Source organism: Anopheles merus, unplaced genomic scaffold, assembly GCF_017562075.2.
Source record: "Anopheles merus strain MAF unplaced genomic scaffold, AmerM5.1 LNR4000038, whole genome shotgun sequence".
In the NCBI taxonomy this organism is placed as follows: Eukaryota; Metazoa; Arthropoda; class Insecta; order Diptera; family Culicidae; genus Anopheles; species Anopheles merus.
Window position 1 is genome coordinate 155,001 of NW_024427618.1, and position 7,938 is coordinate 162,938.

A 7,938-nucleotide genomic window follows, 5' to 3' on the forward strand; every position below is an offset into this window, starting at 1 on the left:
ACCATGTACCTAGGCGTTGGTCAGTAGCTTTTGGCGCCACATGGAGAAGTATTCGAGTTCAGATTTCTGGGACTTAGCGTATTTTTCAAAACTATTAATTTAAATTAAACTATTAATGGGTCTCAAGCTAGGCGTTGGTCAGTAGCTTTTGGCGCAACATGGAGGAAGTATTCGAGTTCAGATTTCTGGGACTTAGCGTATTTTTCAAAACTATTAATGGAAATTAAACTATAAATGGGTCTCAAGCTAGGCGTTGGTCAGTAGCTTTTGGCGCAACATGGAGGAAGTATTCGAGTTCAGATTTCTGGGACTTAGCGTATTTTTCAAAACTATTAATGGAAATTAAACTATAAATGGGTCTCAAGCTAGGCGTTGGTCAGTAGCTTTTGGCGCAACATGGAGGAAGTATTCGAGTTCAGATTTCTGGGACTTAGCGTATTTTTCAATCATATTAAACCGAATCAAACATAAAAATGATGAAACCTACACGACGTTCCTAGGTTATGGACGAAAACTGACGATTTAGTGCCGGTCAGGATAGCCGTGCACCAAAATTGTGTACCGATCAGGGAAAGTACAACACGGAGGGCGCAGCCCGAGCGTACGCGTTCATGGATGTCCATGTTGGTACAAGTTGCCGGTCAGGATAGCCGTGCACCAAAATTGTGTACCGATCAGGGAAAGTACAACACGGAGGGCGCAGCCCGAGCGTACGCGTTCATGGATGTCCATGTTGGTACAAGTTGCCGGTCAGGATAGCCGTGCACCAAAATTGTGTACCGATCAGGGAAAGTACACTACGTTCCTATGACTTGGGTGAAAAGTGTTGATAAAGTGCCGGATAGGATAGACGGTGGCTTATCGTACACATCACAAACAAAAACCCCTTAGTGAGCAGTAGCAAGTGTCGATGGAACAAAGCGAAGGCAATACAAACTGATCAAGTACAATAAAGAACGCTACGTACTAGGACTTCTGTCCAAGAATGGTGTCCGCGACGGGAGGGCAATGGTCGAGCAAGCAGGTTTCCCTAGTAAACCTTGTATGGTAAACATACCCAAGCGTGTCCGTATGCACGCAACGATAGTCACGAACGGGCACATACCTAGGGAAAGTACTCTACGTACTAGGACTTCTGTCCAAGAATGGTGTCCGCGACGGGAGGGCAATGGTCGAGCAAGCAGGTTTCCCTAGTAAACCTTGTATGGTAAACATACCCAAGCGTGTCCGTATGCACGCAACGATAGTCACGAACGGGCACATACCTAGGGAAAGTACTCTACGTACTAGGACTTCTGTCCAAGAATGGTGTCCGCGACGGGAGGGCAATGGTCGAGCAAGCAGGTTTCCCTAGTAAACCTTGTATGGTAAACATACCCAAGCGTGTCCGTATGCACGCAACGATAGTCACGAACGGGCACATACCTAGGGAAAGTACTCTACGTACTAGGACTTCTGTCCAAGAATGGTGTCCGCGACGGGAGGGCAATGGTCGAGCAAGCAGGTTTCCCTAGTAAACCTTGTATGGTAAACATACCCAAGCGTGTCCGTATGCACGCAACGATAGTCACGAACGGGCACATACCTAGGGAAAGTACTCTACGTACTAGGACTTCTGTCCAAGAATGGTGTCCGCGACGGGAGGGCAATGGTCGAGCAAGCAGGTTTCCCTAGTAAACCTTGTATGGTAAACATACCCAAGCGTGTCCGTATGCACGCAACGATAGTCACGAACGGGCACATACCTAGGGAAAGTACTCTACGTACTAGGACTTCTGTCCAAGAATGGTGTCCGCGACGGGAGGGCAATGGTCGAGCAAGCAGGTTTCCCTAGTAAACCTTGTATGGTAAACATACCCAAGCGTGTCCGTATGCACGCAACGATAGTCACGAACGGGCACATACCTAGGGAAAGTACTCTACGTACTAGGACTTCTGTCCAAGAATGGTGTCCGCGACGGGAGGGCAATGGTCGAGCAAGCAGGTTTCCCTAGTAAACCTTGTATGGTAAACATACCCAAGCGTGTCCGTATGCACGCAACGATAGTCACGAACGGGCACATACCTAGGGAAAGTACTCTACGTACTAGGACTTCTGTCCAAGAATGGTGTCCGCGACGGGAGGGCAATGGTCGAGCAAGCAGGTTTCCCTAGTAAACCTTGTATGGTAAACATACCCAAGCGTGTCCGTATGCACGCAACGATAGTCACGAACGGGCACATACCTAGGGAAAGTACTCTACGTACTAGGACTTCTGTCCAAGAATGGTGTCCGCGACGGGAGGGCAATGGTCGAGCAAGCAGGTTTCCCTAGTAAACCTTGTATGGTAAACATACCCAAGCGTGTCCGTATGCACGCAACGATAGTCACGAACGGGCACATACCTAGGGAAAGTACTCTACGTACTAGGACTTCTGTCCAAGAATGGTGTCCGCGACGGTCGGGGAAGCAGGTTACTTATCATGGCAAACAAGTTAAATAGCTACCTTAAGAGAACGAAAGTTACTGTGGATGGAACAAACGTGTGCCTAGAATTCCTTCAGGTTTCCCTAGTAAACCTTGTATGGTAAACATACCCAAGCGTGTCCGTATGCACGCAACGATAGTCACGAACGGGCACATACCTAGGGAAAGTACTCTACGTACTAGGACTTCTGTCCAAGAATGGTGTCCGCGACGGGAGGGCAATGGTCGAGCAAGCAGGTTTCCCTAGTAAACCTTGTATGGTAAACATACCCAAGCGTGTCCGTATGCACGCAACGATAGTCACGAACGGGCACATACCTAGGGAAAGTACTCTACGTACTAGGACTTCTGTCCAAGAATGGTGTCCGCGACGGGAGGGCAATGGTCGAGCAAGCAGGTTTCCCTAGTAAACCTTGTATGGTAAACATACCCAAGCGTGTCCGTATGCACGCAACGATAGTCACGAACGGGCACATACCTAGGGAAAGTACTCTACGTACTAGGACTTCTGTCCAAGAATGGTGTCCGCGACGGGAGGGCAATGGTCGAGCAAGCAGGTTTCCCTAGTAAACCTTGTATGGTAAACATACCCAAGCGTGTCCGTATGCACGCAACGATAGTCACGAACGGGCACATACCTAGGGAAAGTACTCTACGTACTAGGACTTCTGTCCAAGAATGGTGTCCGCGACGGGAGGGCAATGGTCGAGCAAGCAGGTTTCCCTAGTAAACCTTGTATGGTAAACATACCCAAGCGTGTCCGTATGCACGCAACGATAGTCACGAACGGGCACATACCTAGGGAAAGTACTCTACGTACTAGGACTTCTGTCCAAGAATGGTGTCCGCGACGGGAGGGCAATGGTCGAGCAAGCAGGTTTCCCTAGTAAACCTTGTATGGTAAACATACCCAAGCGTGTCCGTATGCACGCAACGATAGTCACGAACGGGCACATACCTAGGGAAAGTACTCTACGTACTAGGACTTCTGTCCAAGAATGGTGTCCGCGACGGTCGGGAAGCAGGTTACTTATCATGGCAAACAAGTTAAATAGCTACCTTAAGAGAACGAAAGTTACTGTGGATGGAACAAAACGTGTGCCTAGAATTCCTTCCTGGTTTCCCTAGTAAACCTTGTATGGTAAACATACCCAAGCGTGTCCGTATGCACGCAACGATAGTCACGAACGGGCACATACCTAGGGAAAGTACTCTACGTACTAGGACTTCTGTCCAAGAATGGTGTCCGCGACGGGAGGGCAATGGTCGAGCAAGCAGGTTTCCCTAGTAAACCTTGTATGGTAAACATACCCAAGCGTGTCCGTATGCACGCAACGATAGTCACGAACGGGCACATACCTAGGGAAAGTACTCTACGTACTAGGACTTCTGTCCAAGAATGGTGTCCGCGACGGGAGGGCAATGGTCGAGCAAGCAGGTTTCCCTAGTAAACCTTGTATGGTAAACATACCCAAGCGTGTCCGTATGCACGCAACGATAGTCACGAACGGGCACATACCTAGGGAAAGTACTCTACGTACTAGGACTTCTGTCCAAGAATGGTGTCCGCGACGGGAGGGCAATGGTCGAGCAAGCAGGTTTCCCTAGTAAACCTTGTATGGTAAACATACCCAAGCGTGTCCGTATGCACGCAACGATAGTCACGAACGGGCACATACCTAGGGAAAGTACTCTACGTACTAGGACTTCTGTCCAAGAATGGTGTCCGCGACGGTCGGGGAAGCAGGTTGCTTATCATGGCAAACAAGTTAAATAGCTACCTTAAGAGAACGAAAGTTACTGTGGATGGAACAAAACGTGTGCCTAGAATTCCTTCCTGGTTTCCCTAGTAAACCTTGTATGGTAAACATACCCAAGCGTGTCCGTATGCACGCAACGATAGTCACGAACGGGCACATACCTAGGGAAAGTACTCTACGTACTAGGACTTCTGTCCAAGAATGGTGTCCGCGACGGGAGGGCAATGGTCGAGCAAGCAGGTTTCCCTAGTAAACCTTGTATGGTAAACATACCCAAGCGTGTCCGTATGCACGCAACGATAGTCACGAACGGGCACATACCTAGGGAAAGTACTCTACGTACTAGGACTTCTGTCCAAGAATGGTGTCCGCGACGGTCGGGGAAGCAGGTTACTTATCATGGCAAACAAGTTAAATAGCTACCTTAAGAGAACGAAAGTTACTGTGGATGGAACAAAACGTGTGCCTAGAATTCCTTCTGGTTTCCCTAGTAAACCTTGTATGGTAAACATACCCAAGCGTGTCCGTATGCACGCAACGATAGTCACGAACGGGCACATACCTAGGGAAAGTACTCTACGTACTAGGACTTCTGTCCAAGAATGGTGTCCGCGACGGGAGGGCAATGGTCGAGCAAGCAGGTTTCCCTAGTAAACCTTGTATGGTAAACATACCCAAGCGTGTCCGTATGCACGCAACGATAGTCACGAACGGGCACATACCTAGGGAAAGTACTCTACGTACTAGGACTTCTGTCCAAGAATGGTGTCCGCGACGGGAGGGCAATGGTCGAGCAAGCAGGTTTCCCTAGTAAACCTTGTATGGTAAACATACCCAAGCGTGTCCGTATGCACGCAACGATAGTCACGAACGGGCACATACCTAGGGAAAGTACTCTACGTACTAGGACTTCTGTCCAAGAATGGTGTCCGCGACGGGAGGGCAATGGTCGAGCAAGCAGGTTTCCCTAGTAAACCTTGTATGGTAAACATACCCAAGCGTGTCCGTATGCACGCAACGATAGTCACGAACGGGCACATACCTAGGGAAAGTACTCTACGTACTAGGACTTCTGTCCAAGAATGGTGTCCGCGACGGGAGGGCAATGGTCGAGCAAGCAGGTTTCCCTAGTAAACCTTGTATGGTAAACATACCCAAGCGTGTCCGTATGCACGCAACGATAGTCACGAACGGGCACATACCTAGGGAAAGTACTCTACGTACTAGGACTTCTGTCCAAGAATGGTGTCCGCGACGGGAGGGCAATGGTCGAGCAAGCAGGTTTCCCTAGTAAACCTTGTATGGTAAACATACCCAAGCGTGTCCGTATGCACGCAACGATAGTCACGAACGGGCACATACCTAGGGAAAGTACTCTACGTACTAGGACTTCTGTCCAAGAATGGTGTCCGCGACGGGAGGGCAATGGTCGAGCAAGCAGGTTTCCCTAGTAAACCTTGTATGGTAAACATACCCAAGCGTGTCCGTATGCACGCAACGATAGTCACGAACGGGCACATACCTAGGGAAAGTACTCTACGTACTAGGACTTCTGTCCAAGAATGGTGTCCGCGACGGGAGGGCAATGGTCGAGCAAGCAGGTTTCCCTAGTAAACCTTGTATGGTAAACATACCCAAGCGTGTCCGTATGCACGCAACGATAGTCACGAACGGGCACATACCTAGGGAAAGTACTCTACGTACTAGGACTTCTGTCCAAGAATGGTGTCCGCGACGGGAGGGCAATGGTCGAGCAAGCAGGTTTCCCTAGTAAACCTTGTATGGTAAACATACCCAAGCGTGTCCGTATGCACGCAACGATAGTCACGAACGGGCACATACCTAGGGAAAGTACTCTACGTACTAGGACTTCTGTCCAAGAATGGTGTCCGCGACGGTCGGGGAAGCAGGTTACTTATCATGGCAAACAAGTTAAATAGCTACCTTAAGAGAACGAAAGTTACTGTGGATGGAACAAAACGTGTGCCTAGAATTCCTTCCTGGTTTCCCTAGTAAACCTTGTATGGTAAACATACCCAAGCGTGTCCGTATGCACGCAACGATAGTCACGAACGGGCACATACCTAGGGAAAGTACTCTACGTACTAGGACTTCTGTCCAAGAATGGTGTCCGCGACGGGAGGGCAATGGTCGAGCAAGCAGGTTTCCCTAGTAAACCTTGTATGGTAAACATACCCAAGCGTGTCCGTATGCACGCAACGATAGTCACGAACGGGCACATACCTAGGGAAAGTACTCTACGTACTAGGACTTCTGTCCAAGAATGGTGTCCGCGACGGTCGGGGAAGCAGGTTACTTATCATGGCAAACAAGTTAAATAGCTACCTTAAGAGAACGAAAGTTACTGTGGATGGAACAAAACGTGTGCCTAGAATTCCTTCCTGGTTTCCCTAGTAAACCTTGTATGGTAAACATACCCAAGCGTGTCCGTATGCACGCAACGATAGTCACGAACGGGCACATACCTAGGGAAAGTACTCTACGTACTAGGACTTCTGTCCAAGAATGGTGTCCGCGACGGGAGGGCAATGGTCGAGCAAGCAGGTTTCCCTAGTAAACCTTGTATGGTAAACATACCCAAGCGTGTCCGTATGCACGCAACGATAGTCACGAACGGGCACATACCTAGGGAAAGTACTCTACGTACTAGGACTTCTGTCCAAGAATGGTGTCCGCGACGGGAGGGCAATGGTCGAGCAAGCAGGTTTCCCTAGTAAACCTTGTATGGTAAACATACCCAAGCGTGTCCGTATGCACGCAACGATAGTCACGAACGGGCACATACCTAGGGAAAGTACTCTACGTACTAGGACTTCTGTCCAAGAATGGTGTCCGCGACGGGAGGGCAATGGTCGAGCAAGCAGGTTTCCCTAGTAAACCTTGTATGGTAAACATACCCAAGCGTGTCCGTATGCACGCAACGATAGTCACGAACGGGCACATACCTAGGGAAAGTACTCTACGTACTAGGACTTCTGTCCAAGAATGGTGTCCGCGACGGGAGGGCAATGGTCGAGCAAGCAGGTTTCCCTAGTAAACCTTGTATGGTAAACATACCCAAGCGTGTCCGTATGCACGCAACGATAGTCACGAACGGGCACATACCTAGGGAAAGTACTCTACGTACTAGGACTTCTGTCCAAGAATGGTGTCCGCGACGGGAGGGCAATGGTCGAGCAAGCAGGTTTCCCTAGTAAACCTTGTATGGTAAACATACCCAAGCGTGTCCGTATGCACGCAACGATAGTCACGAACGGGCACATACCTAGGGAAAGTACTCTACGTACTAGGACTTCTGTCCAAGAATGGTGTCCGCGACGGTCGGGGAAGCAGGTTACTTATCATGGCAAACAAGTTAAATAGCTACCTTAAAAGAACGAAAGTTACTGTGGATGGAACAAAACGTGTGCCTAGAATTCCTTCCTGGTTTCCCTAGTAAACCTTGTATGGTAAACATACCAAGCGTGTCCGTATGCACGCAACGATAGTCACGAACGGGCACATACCTAGGGAAAGTACTCTACGTACTAGGACTTCTGTCCAAGAATGGTGTCCGCGACGGGAGGGCAATGGTCGAGCAAGCAGGTTTCCTAGTAAACCTTGTATGGTAAACATACCCAAGCGTGTCCGTATGCACGCAACGATAGTCACGAACGGGCCCATACCTAGGGAAAGTACTCTACGTACTAG